The 19249-nt window shown below is 37.7% G+C and overlaps 1 protein-coding gene across 1 annotated transcript in view; it reads left to right on the top strand.

Moving 5' to 3' along the window:
- Nucleotides 1-19249, top strand: part of PYGB (glycogen phosphorylase B) — a gene marked incomplete in the record, with an annotated part of 274969 nt that overhangs the window by 7687 nt on the left and 248033 nt on the right.

Genomic DNA, 19249 nt, shown 5'->3' with positions numbered 1-19249 from the left:
TGTTACTTATGACAATTTTGAAAGGGGCCTGGAACCTAACTCCCTCACTTCCCATTGACTTATATTATAAACTGGGTTTCAATTTACAACGGTTTCGATTTACAACCATTCCTTCTGGAACCTAACCCCGGCGTAAATTGAGGGCTACCTGTATATACATACACATATTAACACATAAATATATTGGTATATATTCATGTATATAAATGTTTACAGGGAACACACAGTTCCCATAGACCACAATGTAAAAACACTTTTCAGTGCCATTTTTTCTTTTTCTAACATTCCACAGCCGCCGACTTTAGCCCACAAAAACTGCTAAGTGCAATTTTTTTTGTGTGTGTGTGTGTTTTTTTTTATTTTTTTTAAAAAAAAGCTACATTAAAAAAAAAAAGGAAAGAAAACTAACACTTAAAGGGACACTAAACCCAAAAAAATTTCTTTCATGATTCAGATAGAGAATACAATTTTAAACAATATTCCAATTTACTACTATTATCTAATTTGCTTAATTCTTTAGATATCCTTTTGTTGAAGAAATAGCAGTGCACATGGGCGAGCCAATTACACGAGGCATCTGAGTACAGTTACCAATCAGCAGCTACTGAGCCTATCTAGATATGCTTTTCAGCAAAGCATATCAAGAGAATGACATAAATGAGATAATAGAAGTAAATTAGAAAGTTGTTTAAAATTACATGCTCTTTCTAAATCATGAAAGAAAATATTTGGGTTTCATGACCCTTTAAGTTTGGGGGCCATTTATAAAATTAATCAGAGATTAAGCGATAATTGCTACCGCAAGCTCGCAGTAGCAATAATCAGCCACTTGTAATGGCTGGTTATTTATCGTGTGCACGCAATAAATTAGCGCTCCACTTTTAATCTAGCCATTTATTAGGTATTTAATATAAGGTTTAATGTCACTTTAAGTAGTGCTTGTACTGCAAAAGATTAAAGGGATATAAAAAGTCTGTTTCATTGTTGTAATAACAAAGCACTACAGGGTAAATTTATTAAGCTATGTTTGTAGCTATTCTAGCTATATGAGCCTGCAGCCACACATATTTAAGACTTCTGCTTTATTCTTCTCCGCAACCTCAGAAGTGGCAAGATCAATCACCCCAACACTTGCTCGTTCGGGGGGGGGGGTAAAATTCCTTACTCTAGCGCAATTGGTTGCATTGCACAAGAATCCTCTTGTAGAATTATACATTTTTCCGTGTGATGAAACATCGCAAGTGTCTATAGCAGGCAGACAGGATCTCTACTTGCAAACCTGTCTGCCTTCAGGGATGGTAAATGTACCCGTAAACAGAGGGTTAGGCTTACTATAAATAATCGCAATATCCCTTTAACTAACACTTGTTTTCTTCTTTAAAGGGACACTCAGGTCAAATTAAACTGTCAGGATTCAGATACAGCATGTAATTTTAAACAACTTTCTAATTTACTTCCATAAAAAAAAATTGCACAGTCTTTTATATTTACACTTTTTGAGTCACCAGCTCCTACTGAGCATGTGCAAGAAGTCACAGACTATACGTATATGCATTTGTGTTTGGCTGATGGCTGTCACATGGTACAGGGGGAGTGGAAATATACATAACTTTGAAATTTGTTAGTTTAAAATTCAAATGAGTAGTAGATTTTTTTCTAAGTACTATTGCATTGCCTTGTTATCATGTATTTGTTGATTATGCAAATCTACTGTATTTACTGGTCCTTTAACTGCTAACAGTTGTTTTTTTTGAGCTTCCTATAAAATAATTTCCACCCATTTATATACTACATAAGTTAAACATAGATAAGGTGCCCTACTGGCATTGTCACTGCTACCGCCCATATCTGTAATCTATGTAATAATGTCTACATTTGCTACAATGACTCAGCAGTGTGTGTAATATGGTGTATTTTTAGTTCAAGTGAGAGGAAAGTGATTTTTTTCTGCTAATTAGTGTGCACTGATTAACCATTAAAGGGACAGTGTGCTGTAAAATTGGGTTCCCTTAAAGGACCAGTCAACACAGTATATTTGCATAATCAACAAATGCAAGATAACAAGACAATGCAATAGCACTAAGTCTGAACTTCAAATGAGTAGTAGATTTTTTTTTCTGACAATTTTAAGTTATGTCTTTTTCCACTCCCCCTGTATCATGTGACAGCCATGAGCCAATCACAAATGCATACACGTACCATGTGACAGCCATCAGCCATTCACAAATGCATACACACTTATTCTTGCACATGCTCAGTAGATGCTGGTGACTCAAAAAGTTTAAATATAAAAAGACTATGCACATTTAGTTAATGGAAGTAAATTGGGAAGTTGTTTAAAATGGCATGTTCTATCTGAATAATGAAAGTTTAATTTTGATTGAGTGTCCCTTTAATGTGTTTCTAATAGCTTGTTATACCAGCTGTATAATAAATTGCTTCTTTAGGTTTATTTTTGTAAATTAAATATATGGTTTTGTTATTTGAAACCACAAACTATTAAAATGGGTTAAGCTTGCGGGAAAATAAGATTTCCTTATTTTATTACTTTCTGTATATGCACATGCTTCTTTATATTATCTCTGTCTTAAAACCAAAGCCCCTTACTTAGATGAAACAATGAAAAATTAACATTGTATTGCTTCTCTCTCCTGTAATTTCCTGTAATAGGTTGTCCCTCCTTTAATTTATTCTGCTGGCTATATTTACACAGTTTTTCTATAGCTTCCACTAAATTATAGAAGCGTTCAGTATGGGTAGGGATACCAAAGGCAAAATCAACTATTTTAGATGCCGATATAAATGTAAATAGGCTATTTATAAACAATTGAATACACTTCAGCAGGTAAATTTAATCATTGGGAACAAATGAAAGAAAATAATAATTTAGGGTAAACTGTCCCTTTAAGTTCATTATCTACAATTTTTTCTGTATGCACTTTATATTTGACTAGTGAAGTCTATTTTTACACTTTGTAATAACATGGTTTTTGTGCCGTCTTATATTAAATTAACATAGTGGGTGAGAAAATGATTTGAATGCAATAAGACCATAATTGCTACAAATGTTTACAGAATATACAAACTCCGCCCACCACTTGCCTTCTTTGGAGGAGCCAATCAGGACTTGTTATTAAAGTAGACATAGAAAATCCGAAAGTCATTATCGGCTAGATTTAGAGTTTTGTCGGTAACGACCCGCGTATCTAACGCTGGCTTTTTTTTGGCCGCACCTTTAAAATAACTCTGGTATTGAGAGTCCACAGAATGGCTGCGTTAGGCTCCAAAAAAGGAGCGTATAGCATATTTAACGCAACTTCAACTCTCGATACCAGAGTTGCTTACGGACGCGGCCAGCCTCAAAAACGTGCTCGAGCTGAAAAAAAAACTAACACCTGCAAAAAAGCCGCGTTCAGCTCCTAACGCAGCCCCATTGTTTCCTATGGGGAAACACTTCCTACGTCTGCACCTAACACTCTAACATGTACCCCGAGTCTAAACACCCCTAACCTTACACTTATTAACCCCTATTCTGCCGCCCCCGCTATCGCTGACCCCTGTATATTATTTTTAATCCCTAATCTGCCGCTCCGTAAACCGCCGCTACTTACATTAACCCTATGTACCCCTAATCTGCTGCCCCTAACACCGCCGACCCCTATATTATATTTATTAACCCCTAATCTGCCCCCCCCCCCAACGTCGCCTCCACCTGCCTACACTTATTAACCCCTAATCTGCCGAGCGGACCGCACCGCTATTATTATAAAGTTATTAACCCCTAATCCGCCTCACTAACCCTATAATAAATAGTATTAACCCCTAATCTGCCCTCCCTAACATCGCCGACACCTAACTTCAATTATTAACCCCTAATCTGCCGACTGGAGCTCACCGCTATTCTAATAAATGTATTAACCCCTAAAGCTAAGTCTAACCCTAACACTAACACCCCCCTAACTTAAATATAATTTAAACGAAATTAATTAACTCTTATTAAATAAATTATTCCTATTTAAAGCTAAATACTTACCTGTAAAATAAATCCTAATATAGCTACAATATAAATTATAATGATATTATATCTATTTTAGGATTAATATTTATTTTACAGGTAACTTTGTATTTATTTTAACCAGGTACAATAGCTATTAAATAGTTAAGAACTATTTAATAGCTAAAATAGTTAAAATAATTACAAATTTACCTGTAAAATAAATCCTAACCTAAGTTACAATTAAACCTAACACTACACTATCAATAAATAAATTAAATAAAATACCTATAATTATCTACAATTAAACCTAACACTACACTATCAATAAATAAATTAAATACAATTCCTACAAATAAATACAATGAAATAAACTAACTAAAGTACAAAAAATAAAAAAGAACTAAGTTGCGAGCTCAATCTGATTGGCTGATTGGATCAGCCAATCGGATTGAACTTAATTCTGATTGGCTGATTCCATCAGCCAATCAGAATATTCCTACCTTAATTCCGATTGGCTGATAGAATCCTATCAGCCAATCGGAATTCGAGGGACGCCATCTTGGCATTGTCATTCGTCGTTCAGTCGTCGGCCAGGATGGATGTTCCGCGTCGGAGGTCTTCAGGATGCTGCCGCTCTGCTCCGGATGGATGACGATAGAAGATGCCGCTTGGATGAAGATTTCAATCGGATGTAAGACCTCTTCTGCCCCGCTTGGATGAAGACTTCTACCGGATGGAGGACCTCTTCTTGCTCCGCTTGGATGAAGAATTTGGCTCGGCTGGGTGAAGACGACTCAAGGTAGGGAGATCTTCAGGGGCTTAGTGTTAGGTTTATTTAAGGGGGGTTTGGGTTAGATTAGGGGTATGTGGGTGGTGGGTTGTAATGTTGGGGGGGTATTGTATGTTTTGTTTTACAGGCAAAAGAGCTGAACTTCTTGGGGCATGCCCCGCAAAGGGCCCTGTTCAGGGCTGGTAAGGTAAAAGAGCTTTGAACTTTAGTAATTTAGAATAGGGTAGGGCATTTTTTTATTTTGGGGGGCTTTGTTATTTTATTAGGGGGCTTAGAGTAGGTGTAATTAGTTTAAAATTGTTGTAATATATTTCTAATGTTTGTAAATATTTTTTTATTTTTTGTAACTTAGTTCTTTTTTATTTTTTGTACTTTAGTTAGTTTATTTCATTGTATTTATTTGTAGGAATTGTATTTAATTTATTTATTGATAGTGTAGTGTTAGGTTTAATTGTAACTTAGGTTAGGATTTATTTTACAGGTAAATTTGTAATTATTTTAACTATTTTAGCTATTAAATAGTTCTTAACTATTTAATAGCTATTGTACCTGGTTAAAATAAATACAAAGTTACCTGTAAAATAAATATTAATCCTAAAATAGCTATAATATAAATATAATTTATATTGTAGCTATATTAGGATTTATTTTACAGGTAAGTATTTAGCTTTAAATAGGAATAATTTATTTAAGAAGAGTTAATTAATTTCGTTAGATTAAAATTATATTTAATTTTGGGGGGTGTTAGTGTTAGGGTTAGACTTAGCTTTAGGGGTTATTAGAATAGCGGTGAGCTCCAGTCGGCAGATTAGGGGTTAATAATTGAAGTTAGGTGTCGGCGATGTTAGGGAGGGCAGATTAGGGGTTAATACTATTTATTATAGGGTTAGTGAGGCGGATTAGGGGTTAATAACTTTATTATAGTAGCGGTGCGGTGCGGTCCGGTCGGCAGATTAGGGGTTAATAAGTGTAGGCAGGTTGAGGCGACGTTGAGGGGGGCAGATTAGGGGTTAATAAATATAATATAGGGGTCGGCGGTGTTAGGGGCAGCAGATTAGGGGTACATAGCTATAATGTAGGTGGCGGCTCTTTGCGGTCGGCAGATTAGGGGTTAATTATTGTAGGTAGCTGGCTGCGACGTTGTGGGGGGCAGGTTAGGGGTTAATAAATATAATATAGGGGTCGGCGGTGTTAGGGGAAGCAGATTAGGGGTACATAAGTATAACATAGGTGGCGGTCGGCAGATTAGGGGTTAAAAAATTTAATCGAGTGTCGGCGATGTGGGGGGGCCTCGGTTTAGGGGTACATAGGTAGTTTATGGGTGTTAGTGTACTTTAGAGCACAGAAGTTAAGAGCTTTATAAACTGGCGTTAGCCCAGAAAGCTCTTAACTACTGACTTTTTTCTGCGGCTGGAGTTTTGTCGTTAGATTTCTAACGCTCACTTCAGACACGACTCTAAATACCGGAGTTAGAAAGATCCCATTGAAAAGATAGGATACGCAATTGACGTAAGGGGATCTGCGGTATGGAAAAGTCGCGGCTAAAAAGTGAGCGTTAGACCCTTTTTTGAATGACTCCAAATACTGGCGGTAGCCTAAAACCAGCGTTAGGAGCCTCTAACGCTGGTTTTCACGGCTACCGCCAAACTCCAAATCTAGGCCTAAGTTAGCCAAATAATCATTGCTTTGCAGTTTCTATTATCCAGGGTTGGTCTTATGAAGCCTGTCGTGTGCACTTCAAATTGTCAAAGCTAGAAAAAATATTTTCAGGCTTAAAGGGACAGTTTACATTAAAGGGATAGGAAAGTCAAAATTAAACTTGCATGATTCAGATACAGCAGGTCATTTTAAGACACTTTTAATTTAACTTCTGTTTTCAAATGTGCTTCGTTCTCTTACTATCCCTTGTTAAAAATTGAATACGCACATATCATACACTAGTTGGAGCTACTGCTAATTGGTGCCTGCACACATTTGTCTCTTGTGATTGGCTAACTAGATGTGTTCAGCTTCCTGTCAGTAGTGCAATGCTGTCCCTTCAGCAATGGATAACAAGAGAATGAAGAAAATTTGATAATATAATTAAATTGGAAAGTTGGAGGAGGCTCCTGACTTTATTTTATTTTATTTTACATTTCCCCAATTTTTCCCCTTAAGAATAACATTTTGTTATCAAGCTATCATCGGGCATCTAAGGGGTTCATTTAATGCACCTGATTGGAATGAACAAAACGACTATATCTGTGTATTATTGTCTGTAGAAATTTAGCAGACCGCCATTTCTTCTGACTATGGAAGGAGATTTCTGCGACACAGTACTGACCCTATGTCAGGGTTTTTTCCCTGTTGTGTTTGTCATGTGCTGCTCGCAGCCATTTTACTCACCTCTCTTCCTGAATATGGTGCATTGTGGGGGATGCTGCTCAATTCCTGCACTTCCTTTTATGGCCAGTCTGGTGTGCATCATCCATGTGAGACAGGATGCAGTCTCAGAATTGTGATGTCATCACTTATTATTTAAAGGGCCTCTGTTCAGTATGCTTTGCCTTTGCGTTGTCACAGACCTATTTGTGAGAGTTCCTGTGTATTACCTGGCTGCCTGACGTCCTTCCTGGTTCCAGATCCCTGGCTTGTCCCTGACTCTGCTGTTTTCCTTGTTCCTGATTCCGGCTCGTCTGACTATTCGCTTTGGCTCCTGACTCGGCTTGTCTGACTACCAGCTCTGGTTTTGATTCCTGGCTTGTTATTTGACTTGTGGACTTTTTATTATTTTTTGCTATTTATAAAGGTGTGATTATCTTTGCACTTCTCGTCTCAGTCTGATTCCTGGCACCCTGACACCCTATTTGCTGGATATGAGCAGCAGATCCTTAATAGATTTGACGGTCTATTGACCAGAATAGAAGCCGGACGTATAAAATAGAGGCTTACTCTGATCGATGGAGAGAGAGAGAGATAGATGCTGATGCGAGGTCCGGAGCAGTACAACTGAATGCTGAGGACTTTCACATCGCACCCGTTATCCCTGAGATGAAGCTATTACGGAATGGTAATATGGGAGGTTCCGGTGAAGCATGTGGATCATTGACCCTGCTGGGCAGCAACTTACCGGTCCCTGTGAATAACGCCTGGGCGTCTAAAGAGCTTCCCACCAGTAGCTGTGAAAGGGTGAGGATCGTTGACATCGCCCCCTGGGAGGGATTATTGACTGCTGCCACTGGGTTGTTTGCAGCTGGGAAGGTGGACAACTTCCTTGAGTATGGCCCTGCTACTATGTGTGGATTGTTGTCGGCCACTTGTCACTGCATCGTCACAGGGATTTTCATGGACTGGGATTATGAGTGCGGCGTAAAGATTATGCTTATTGACGCTACCTTTCGCATGATGATCTTGCGATATGAGGACTCTCGGCTCTCTAATACCAGCATGAAAATCGGAGTGGGGTGATAATATTCTAGCAGCAATGGATTCTGGACGCTCAGGTTCACAAAATCACTTTGCCTGTTACATATGCTCCTAACTCAGTATAGGTCCTGGACCCATTAAATAACTTTATAACAGCTGACACTGAGAAATCCACACTCATGAAGACTAATATCTGATAACGTGTGGATTTTGTGTCTGAGTCCTCTTCATGTTTCTATTACGTATGGAACTGAAGAGGATTTCTACGTGTTTAGTTACCTAATTATGTTTGCTACTCTTAATGTTTTCCCTAGTATCTTATCTCACATTCCTAATTGTTTCTGCCCTCTATTATATCCTTTACTGTAGGAAACTATCTGTTTTTACATGTCTGGGTTGTCTCTCTCACATATTCATTGAAGTTTGCATGCATTCTTACTGGCTAGTGTGTGAATCTGTGTTGTGAAGTGATGTCTTGAGTGTTTCACCTTTTTTGAGCTAGGCCTTGGCAATATATAAATGTACGACAGGGGGAGATGTCTATAGTGATACACTGCCAACTTGAGACAGGCCCCACTACACATAGTTGTGAGTCTAATTTAGCTAATATCCTTGTGTATAGTTTTAGCCTAGGTTTAGCTGTCAATCACTCTGCACAGTTTATACAGGGACTTCTTATTCTTCCTTTCAACTGCTTCATAACAGCAATGCTGACTGAGACGCTATTTGGAAGATCCTATATGGAATTAATGACTGGGAGAGATCCACCTATATGTTGTGGACTTTGTGACTTTCTTAGGTGACAAATGAGTACTTTGAGTAAGGTCACTGCTGTCTAAGTTCAATGTGTTACTGTTTGTGAGTTACTCCAGTTAATCATATTATATAAATAGACAGATATTAAGCTTAGCATCCTTGGAGTCTTTATTATGTGAAACTTGGGAGCTCCTGGCTACATATAACTTGTAATAAGTCTGCTCCCTTAGCACTACTGTAGTCCCCTTCAGATAATGTATGTTATTTGGGGGGAGAAGATTTACAACACGTGTAAATTAAGTTGCATAGTCTGTTCAGTGAAGGGGATTTCAGCACCAGCTTTAGGTCCGCCCCCCCTCCTCCCGTTTGTGTGGTAAGGGATAAATAGCTTATCCTCGATACTCCCTTTTTGGCAGAGTTTTGTAGTCTCTGCCCTGTTCGTAGAGCCTTTGTCATAGTTTGTTCCTATGTGAATGAAAAATATGCTCTCCGGATCTTAAAAATGAAAGAATCAGCATGACTATTCTTCTGTGTCTTAATGTCTGCAGATTGTTTATCCCTATAATTTATATATATAGCTGTTAACTCATATATATATATTCAATGTAAATGTTAGAATTGGTGGTATGTTGTTGGAGGTTCAAGGGTTTCAGGTGCAGTCAATATATTTGTTTTTCATATACTTCTGAGAGTGAGATCCTGTTGGTGGGCCTGGTCAGTATAGGTGACAGGGTGGTATCTTATTGGAAATGAATATCGTGTGTGACATACTCTCTCCCTCGCTGACGGGCTCTATCCAGACTTACCAAGATTTACAATCTTAGACTAAATGAATAACTGCTAGCTGTAGCAACTCTTGTAGTGACTGCCCTCTAGGTTGATATACTCACTTATCCGCCCTCAGGTGACTTCAGTCTTGTAATTCTGCTTGCTTTCTATGTAATGCTAGATTACTAATCCTTTGGACTTGTAACCTCTTTCTTCAGTTTCTCTGATTTTGTGTCAACTATACTAATGTGATCAGTTATATTCCTACACATATTTACACTCAGACTTATCTGTGAAGTAGTTTATGCAATCCTGTTTTTCTGACACAGTGTTGATTACTCATATATTTAATGTTATCATGTTTATTTCTATGATCTCCTTCAATTTTAGTTTTAGTTTTCCGGGCCTACCCATGGTCCTAGCAGACATGAGAATGTTAAGTGTAGGCCTAAAAGGGGCCTGTGCTACCCAAAAACCCTCTGCTTGGTAATTTGAATTTATTGGGGTCCTAAAGTGGTCTCAGCTATTTCTGAGGAAAAAGAGGGTGTTTTTAGGTTTGCTACCCAACATCTTTTTATATGACCTATGTTTTACTTGGGAACACTATGAGAGTGTTACAATAAGGGATTTATGATCTTATGTATCTGTATGTTTGCGATATCTGTTTTATTATCTAATATGCCTCTTGTGTTTAATTGAGCAAACTGAATTTTGTCTTAGTTTTGTTTCACCCTCAATAAAAAACTTTATTAAAAATAAAAAAATAAAAAAAATTGGAAAGTTGGTTAAAATGGTATGTTCTATCTGAATCATAAAAGAAAATTTGGGGGTTTACTATCTCTTTAAAAATTGTAACCATTTAGTTAGTTCTCAATAATCCATTTTACCTGCTGGAGTTTATTAAAGTGTTTACAAATAGCTCATTTAGAGATAACATAAAGAAGCATGTGTGTGTACATAAAGTGATAAAATAAGTATATCTGATTTTGCTGCAAGCTCAACCCATTATAATGGGGTGTGGGTCCGAAGATCAAAACCAGCTTTTGTTTCATATACAAAAATCAACCTAAATGAGCTATTTCTCACACATTTTATACTCTGTCGCTGGTAGAACAAGTCATTGGGAACACATTAAGGGGAGGGGAAAACAATTTTACAGTATACTGTCCATTTAAACGACAGATATAAATAAAGGAGAATTACATGGAAAATTTAAATCACCACAAAATATTTAATTATGCATAATTATGCACATTCATTATTTATTTTGCCAATTTTTCCTGTAATTTTCATTAAAATTATGTTTATTTTCGGTTGCTGAAAGGCTGGAATGCATCCTGCAGGATTCAGAACTTTACCCCTGCAACATGCTACACAATGGCTGCTTGATCAGTGCATGAGGTCATTTATTTGTGTCTCTAACAAAACCAGAAAATAATAAAAACACACTCAACAGGGTTTTGTAAAGGTTATATCCCTGGTTTACGAAACAATGCAAAATAAATACAATTTAATGTTACTGAATGCATCTCTGGGCTTTTTGAAATGAACCTTAAGTTGCTGACACAGACACCAGTCTGATTAAAGGGACAGTCTAGTCAAAATTAAACTTTCATAATTCAGATAGGGCATGCAATTTTAAACAATTTTCAAATTTACTTTTATCATCAAATTTGCTTTGTTCTCTTGGTATTATTTGTTGAAAGCTAATCCTAGGTCGCCTCTTATCTCAGTGCATTTTTACAGTTTTCACAGACAGCGCTAGTTTGTGTGTACCATATAGAAAACATTGTTCTCACTCCCATGGATTTATGTATAAAAATGTTCGAATGTAGAACAGCAATTGGGAGATTACCTCAATAGGATGGTGTACGTAGGATAAGCTGGCGACCTCCAGCTGAAAACCATATAGCAATGAAGATACTCCACAGCACCATGTAATTCTTAAGTTGCTTTATTGAAGCATACAAACAGACAGGTATGCAATGTTTCTGGATCACAGTCCCTTAATCATACATGGATTTATGTATGTCAGTACTGATTGGCTAAAATGCAAGTCTGTCAAAAGTACTGAAATAAGGGGGCAGGCTGCAGAGGCTTAGATATAAGGTAATCACAATGGTAAAAAGTTTATTCATATAACCGTGTTGGTTATGCAAAACTGGGGAATAGGTATTAAAGGGACAGTCTACACAAAAATTGTTATTGTTTAAAACGATAGATAATGCCTTTTACTACCCATTCCCCAGCTTTGCACAACCAATTTATGCAATTTATTCAAAGGCTCTATTTACAGCCTCTTAATCACATGCTTTTGTATTTGCTTTTCACAACAGGAGACTGATAGTTCATGTGGGCCATATAGATAACAATGTGTTCACACCCAGGAAGTTATTTAAGAGTTAGCACAACACAATACTAAATGCAACTCAACAGATTTTAAACAGTCACAGTCATGTGATCATTGGGCTGTCAGAAGATGCTTAGATACAAGGTAATCACAGATGTTGGTTATGCAAAACTGGGGAATGGGTAATAAAGGGATTATCTATCTTTTAAAAGAATAACAATTCTATTGTAGCCTGTCCCTTTAAAGCTTTTTTTCCACTTTCTGTTTTAAGTAGATGCAGCCAAACAGTAGATGTACAACCCATCCCATTGAAATTAAAATGGTGATAAACCAGCTAACTGATTGAAGGTGTGTCATGTGTTCCATATAACCCTGGAGCCTAAGCACAGACACTGGATCTTACTTAAAGTGATGGTAAACCTGAGTGTTTAAAAAATGCTTGGATTTACCATCACTAAAAATAATGTGGCGTTTCATTGATCATTAAGCAAAAAAAGGTGCTAAACTCACCCTGTATGTGCCGTGAAAGCTCATTAAAGTCAGAGCCTACGGCACGACGCTGTTCTACCAATAAGGTGACGTTTCCACCTCTAAATCAATGGTTTAGAGGTGGAAACTTCACCTCATTGAATATAAGCCCTGTGCCGTGGGCGGCCAGAGGCTCTGACTTTAGTGAGCCGCCGTGGCACAGACAGGGTGAGTTTTGCACTTTTTTTTTTTACTAAATGATCAATTACACTCCACATTATATTTAGTGATAGTAAATCCTAGCATTTTTTAGACGCTCAGGTTTACCATCACTTTAAGTAAGATCCAGTGTCTGCGCTTAGGCTCCAGGGTTATATGGAACACATGACACACCTTCAGGCCCATTTATCAAGCTCCGTATAGAGCTTGAAGGGCCGTGTTTCTGGCTAGTCTTCAGACTCGCCAGAAACACAACTTATGAAGCAGCGGTCTAAAGACCGCTGCTCCATAATCCTTTCCGCCTGCTCAGAGCAGGCGGACAGGAATCGCCGGAAATCATTGGCCGATTGGCCGCGAGTCAGCAGGGGGCGGCGTTGCACCAGCAGCTCTTGTGAGCTGCTGGTGCAATGTTAAATGCGGAGAGCGTATTGCTCTCCGCAGTTAGCAAGCTCTTGCGGACCTGATCCGCAGTGTCGGATCAGGTCCGCAAGCCCTTTGATAAATGGGCCTTCTTGAATCAGTTAGCTACCATGTTTTACTTTGACTGCATATCTTTTGCTTCCTTGAAGATCTGTAGGAACGTTTACCAAAAATGCTGGCAATGAGGGAAAGCGTGCACATTTTTTTGTTTCGTTTGAGAATATTGTAATGTAGCTGCATAGCTAAACAGCTTTCAAGCTAACATTCTGTCTCCCTAAATTTTTTTGAGAGACCTTGCAGTACTGACGAGACGTATTAGATAATCTCCCTTGACCAGAGAGTTTTAGATTATTGGGCTCTGAACCCTCATGGAAAAGCCTGTGAAACACCTGTTATTTATTATTATTAGCCCTTCTAATTGATTTCAGTGGTTAAAAAAGAAGTAAAACGTCACCCACATGCTACAGACAAACAACCAGAAACAGCTGTTCAATAGAAGTTGCTTAAAAAGTTGTTGTATACTGATAACAGAGACATATACAGGAATCTATTTAAAGCAGCAGAAGAGAGCTAAAGCAAAAAATAGTCCAGGAAGGAAACACTAATACTAATGGTATTTTTATATTATCTTAAAGGGTTACTCACTTTTCTCATATTTGAAATGACTATGGTCACTTGACCCACAATAGTTTGTTGTTTGCATTTGAGGTGTATTAATAGCTGTTTAAAGGGCCTCTAAATACAATAGAATTGAATGACAAATACACATTAAAAAGACAATTCAATAACACTAACTTTGAATTTGAAATGAGTAGTAGATTATTTCCTGAAAAATTTCAAAGTTAATCCAATTTTTCCTCCCCCTGTATCATGTGACAGCTATCGGCCAATAACAAAATGCCTATACATATATACTATAGTTTTGCACATGGTCAGTAGAATCTGGAGCCTCAAAAAGTGTGCATATAAAAAGAATGTGCACTTTTTAATAATTGAAGTATATTGGATTTATTTTTATTTTTTTTAAATTGCATGCTTTTTAACTGAATCATGAGAATGACTTTAGTGGCCCTTTTTAAATTAACATAATTACTATCACCTGAATAGAAGGGATGAACTTTATACACAGTCAGTTTATGAAATGCATTTTTTCACTGGACTTCCTTTCCCTGAGGACAGATTGTTAAGTACATATTAATCATGTTCTGTCGCCACATGCCAGTTGACTTGCAACCTGTCCAGAGCGCTAAATTGTATTAATTAACAAAACACCAAATGCGTTCAGTCCTATAATTGTTATTGCTCTTAGAAAATATAATAAAAATTTGACTTCTGTTGAATTTTCATTTCACTGAAAAAGGTGACAGCCCTGATGCACATAGGGCAAAATTGATCATATGGCAAATGCACCGATCGGTTGAAAGGCTTGCTCATTTGAGCCTGCAACTTATATTTATGAAGCAGCAGTTTGGAGTGCCAATTTGGATAAGGCGGATGAAAATCACCCCAGATTCATTCCACCAATTGGTTGCGTGAGGGTAGGGAAGTGGACTTGCACAAGCATTTGCCCGTGTAATGTTAAATATGGGAAACAAATGTGCCCCACAATCTGCGATCAGATCCTGTTCACTTGCCGATTTATACATTTTGCCTATATTTTACTCAGGACCGGGTTTAACCTTGTGGAATATTTCTAGGAGACCCCCATCTTTATTTATATATATATATATATATATACTAGTCCTAAAGCCCGTTCACACGGGCCGTGTTGTGTTATATTTAATATTCATTCTCTCTCTCTCTCTCTCTCTCTCTTTCTCTCTCTCTCTCTCTCTCCCTCCCCTTGCGCCTTCACTTGTCCTCGCGCTGCTGGTTACATCTGTGCTCTTTGACCGGTCCTCGCGCTGCTGGTTTCATCTGCAGGGGGTGGCGCGTGCGAAGTCGGGTGGGTGCGCGTGCGATCAGCTGCTGTCTAAGGCCAAGTGTTTGTCTGAACTGCGCATGACGGCTTCAGACAAACACTTGTCTTTTATAATATAGGATATATATATATATATATATATATAGATATATATAGATAGATAGATAGATAAACAGATGTATACATACTGTATATACTTAGCATACTCATATTTAAATCACATTATCAAACCTATAAGCCCCAAGAACTGTACTAATTTCCATGTGCCTAAAAGTATTTTGAGTTTTAATACAGAATATTGTGTACGTTTTATGTGGTTGAAATGTATTATAGAGAGGGGATTTTGGAATTAGCATTTATATAGGGGATTGTGGTTTTGTATATATTTGAAGACTGCTGAAAAAATAAGAATGAATGATAATTTTTTTAGAGATATATGTAGCTCATGTTGGAAGCTATTTTTATGAAATAGTTTAGGTTCTCAAATAAAAAAAAGGGGAAGTCTCTTGTTTCAGTCACCTGCCTTATCAAAGCACATTAAGAAAATAACTTCATCTCTTTATGCAAGATAAACTAATCTATGGCATGAATTATTTTTTTTTTTACTTTTAATTTCCCTTTTTTTTTAAAGATATTCCCTTAACCACCATAATGATAGTGACCACCTCACAGAATAGGAGTATGGAACAAACTGATGGGAGTAGAGTAGCCCTTCTTTTCCCCCACATGTGACAGTTATTTTAAAGCTGTAATCTCAATCTTTCAAATGAGTGATCCTGTGTCTTTCCAGTTGCCAGGGGATTGTCATAGCAGTGACAAATACTCTATAAGATTGGCTTAGTGACTTTATAGTTAACCTTATCATCCTCCTTATGATATAAATATATCATAGGACCCTTTATTTGATAAAGGGTGTCCAACTATTTATATTAGAGAATTTATGTCTTTATAGCTGTCATGTGATCTTCATTATAACAATCACTTGGTAGCATATTTTTTTGTTTTAATTCTATATAGGATGATTTTTGGTAGAACGTATATTTTTAAATTTTTAATACATTAAAGTGATAGCCTACCCCAGAATTTTTATTGTTTAAAAAGTTAGATACTCCCTTTATTACCCGTTCCCCAGTTTTGCATAACCAATACGGTTATTTAATAATAATACACTTTTTACCTCCGTGATTACCTTGATTATAAGCCTCTGCAGACTGTCCCCTTATTTCAGTTCTTTTGACAAACTTGCATTTTAGCCAATTAGCGATGACTCATAAATATCTCCAGATTTGTATAAATTGGATGGCGCTGAAAAACCTGTGTTTGAGAATTGCCAGACGCTGCTTCCTAGTTATAAGCCAGGAGGAAACTCCCTCATTCACTCTCCTCATTTTCTAATATATATTTCAAACGTAATTCTTTTTTGGTGTTTAGTTGTTTTACATTTTTTGAGCCTCAAATTTTTTATTTGCTCAATGTTTTGTTTAAACATGGCACAAATGAAATTACTACAGATTATTGTGTTTTAGTGTTAGGTTCCTAATTGGATTAAGCCTTGTACATGCTGCATTCATTATGAGATAGTTCAGACTAGCAAAATGACCTTGACAGGCTGACCTTATTGAAGTAATTTGCTCTGCATTGTGCTTGTCAACTCTCTTTCATTGTTCAGATCCTGTTCCGATAAACAGGAACTAAAAGCATGTGGGAATAGGAGATATTTTGGTATAGTTCCCCTTGAATACTATATTTGTGACCTTGAACGGGTTATTTTTTGTGGTTTAATAATGTTCAATAACTTTAAATTTAATATTTTAATTTTATTAATTAGCTCAGGGCTTGACAAATTTGGTCAATGTCTAGGACTCTGCCCCAAAACACTTAAAGTATTGCATCTTGTAATGAGTACGTGTGGCAAACATTCAAAATTTAGTTTGGTGATCTGGTTTTCTTTGGGATATCTCAAACTTGATGGTACTATTCAAATATCATCTGACCCTACCCTTTTATGGTTCAATGGACTCAAAAATGTTCATTTCATATGAATGAAAAGCAGTTAAACATGTTCAAATGTTCATTTTTTATTGACAAATTTTGCAGTAAATGCTGTTTAACCCCTTAATGACCACAGCACTTTTCCATTTTCTGTCCGTTTGGGACCAAGGCTATTTTTACATTTTTGCGGTGTTTGTGTTTAGCTGTAATTTCCCTCTTACTCATTTACTGTACCCACACATATTATATACCGTTTTTCTCGCCATTAAATTAACTTTCTAAAAATACCATTATTTTCATCATATCTTATAATTTACTATAAAAAAAATTATAAAATATGAGGAAAAAATGGAAAAAAACACACTTTTTTTAACTTTGACCCCCAAAATCTGTTACACATCTACAACCACCAAAAAAAAAACATGCTAAATAGTTTCTAAATTTTGTCCTGAGTTTAGAAATACCTAATATTTACATGTTCTTTGCTTTTTTTGAAAGCTATAGGGCCATAAATACAAGTAGCATTTTGCTATTTCCAAACTACTTTTTTTCAAAATTAGCGCTAGTTACATTGGAACACTAATATCTTTCAGGAATCCCTGAATATCTATTGACATGTATATATTTTTTTTTAGAAGACATCCCAAAGTATTAATCTAGGCCAATTTTGGTATATTTCATGCCACCATTTCACCGCCAAATGCGATCAAATACAAAATATCGTTCACTTTTTCACAAATTTTTTCACAAACTTTCGGTTTCTCACTGAAATTATTTACAAACAGATTGTGCAATTATGGCACAAATGGTTGTAAATGCTTCTCTGGGATCCCCTTTGTTCAGAAATAGCAGACATATATGGCTTTGGCATTGCTTTTTGGTAATTAGAAGGCCGCTAAATGCCGCTGCGCACCACACGTGTATTATGCCCAGCAGTGCAGGGGTTAATTAGGGAGCTTGTAGGGAGCTTGTATGGTTAATTTTAGCTTTAGTGTAGTGTAGTAGACAACCCAAAGTAATGATCTAGGCCCATTTTGGTATATTTCATGCCACCATTTCACCGCCAAATGCGATCAAATAAAAAAAAAATGTTAAATTTTTCACAATTTTAGGATTCTCACTGAAATCATTTACAAACAGCTTGTGCAATTATGGCACAAATGGTTGTAAATGCTTCTCTGGGATCCCCTTTGTTCAGAAATAGCAGATATATATGACTTTGGTGTTGCTTTCTGGTAATTAGAAGGCCGCAAAATGCTGCTGCGCATCACACGTGTATTATGGCTAGCAGTGAAGGGGTTAATTAGGAAGTTTGTAGGGAGCTTGCAGGGTTAATTTTAGCTTTAGTGTAGAGATCAGCCTCCCACCTGACACATCAGACCCCCTGATCCCTCCCAAACAGCTCCCTTCCCTCCCCCACCCCACAATTGTCCCCGCCATCTTAAGTACTGGCAGAAAGTCTGCCAGTACTAAAATAAAAGCTTTTTGGGGGGTATAGGTTTTTTTTTTTTTTTAAAATAATAATTATTCTGCTGTATAGGACCCCCCTTAGCCTCCAACCTCCCTGATCCCCCCCAAAACAGCTTTGTAACCTTCCCTATCTGCCTTATTGGGGCCATCTTGGGTACTGGCAGCTGTCTGCCAGTACCCAGCTTATACAAAAAAGTGCTTTTTTTTCTTAAGTTTTTTTTTTCTGTAGTGTAGCTTCCCCAAACCCCCCCCCACCACCACCACAAACCCCAACCACCTCATTGATTGTTTTTTTTCTACAGTTATTTTAAACTGATTGCACCTTTTTCTGTAGTGTAGCGGTTCCCACCCGCTCCCTCCCCGTGCACGCGCCCGCCCCCGCCCTCCCGTGCACGCGCGCGCGTCCGTGCGCGCCCCCGGGCATCCCCGCCCACGATCCCGCCCCCCTCCACATCTCCAGGGCCATCGATGGCCGCCACCCGCCTCCCGGTAATGCTCCCACCCACCAACGAAGGAAGCCACCGATCTCCGGTGCAGAGAGGGCCACAGAGTGGCTCTCTCTGCACCGGATGGCTTCAAAAGGTTATTGCAGGATGCCTCCATATCGAGGCATCACTGCAATAACCGGAAAGCAGCTGGAAGCAAACAGGATCGCTTCCAGCTGCTTTCCACACCGAGGACGTGCAGGGTACG

This window comes from Bombina bombina, chromosome 4 (genome assembly GCF_027579735.1).
Source record: "Bombina bombina isolate aBomBom1 chromosome 4, aBomBom1.pri, whole genome shotgun sequence".
NCBI classification, from domain to species: Eukaryota; Metazoa; Chordata; class Amphibia; order Anura; family Bombinatoridae; genus Bombina; species Bombina bombina.
The sequence above is the reverse complement of the archived record's forward strand: the minus strand, read 5'-3'. Positions and strand labels throughout refer to the sequence as shown.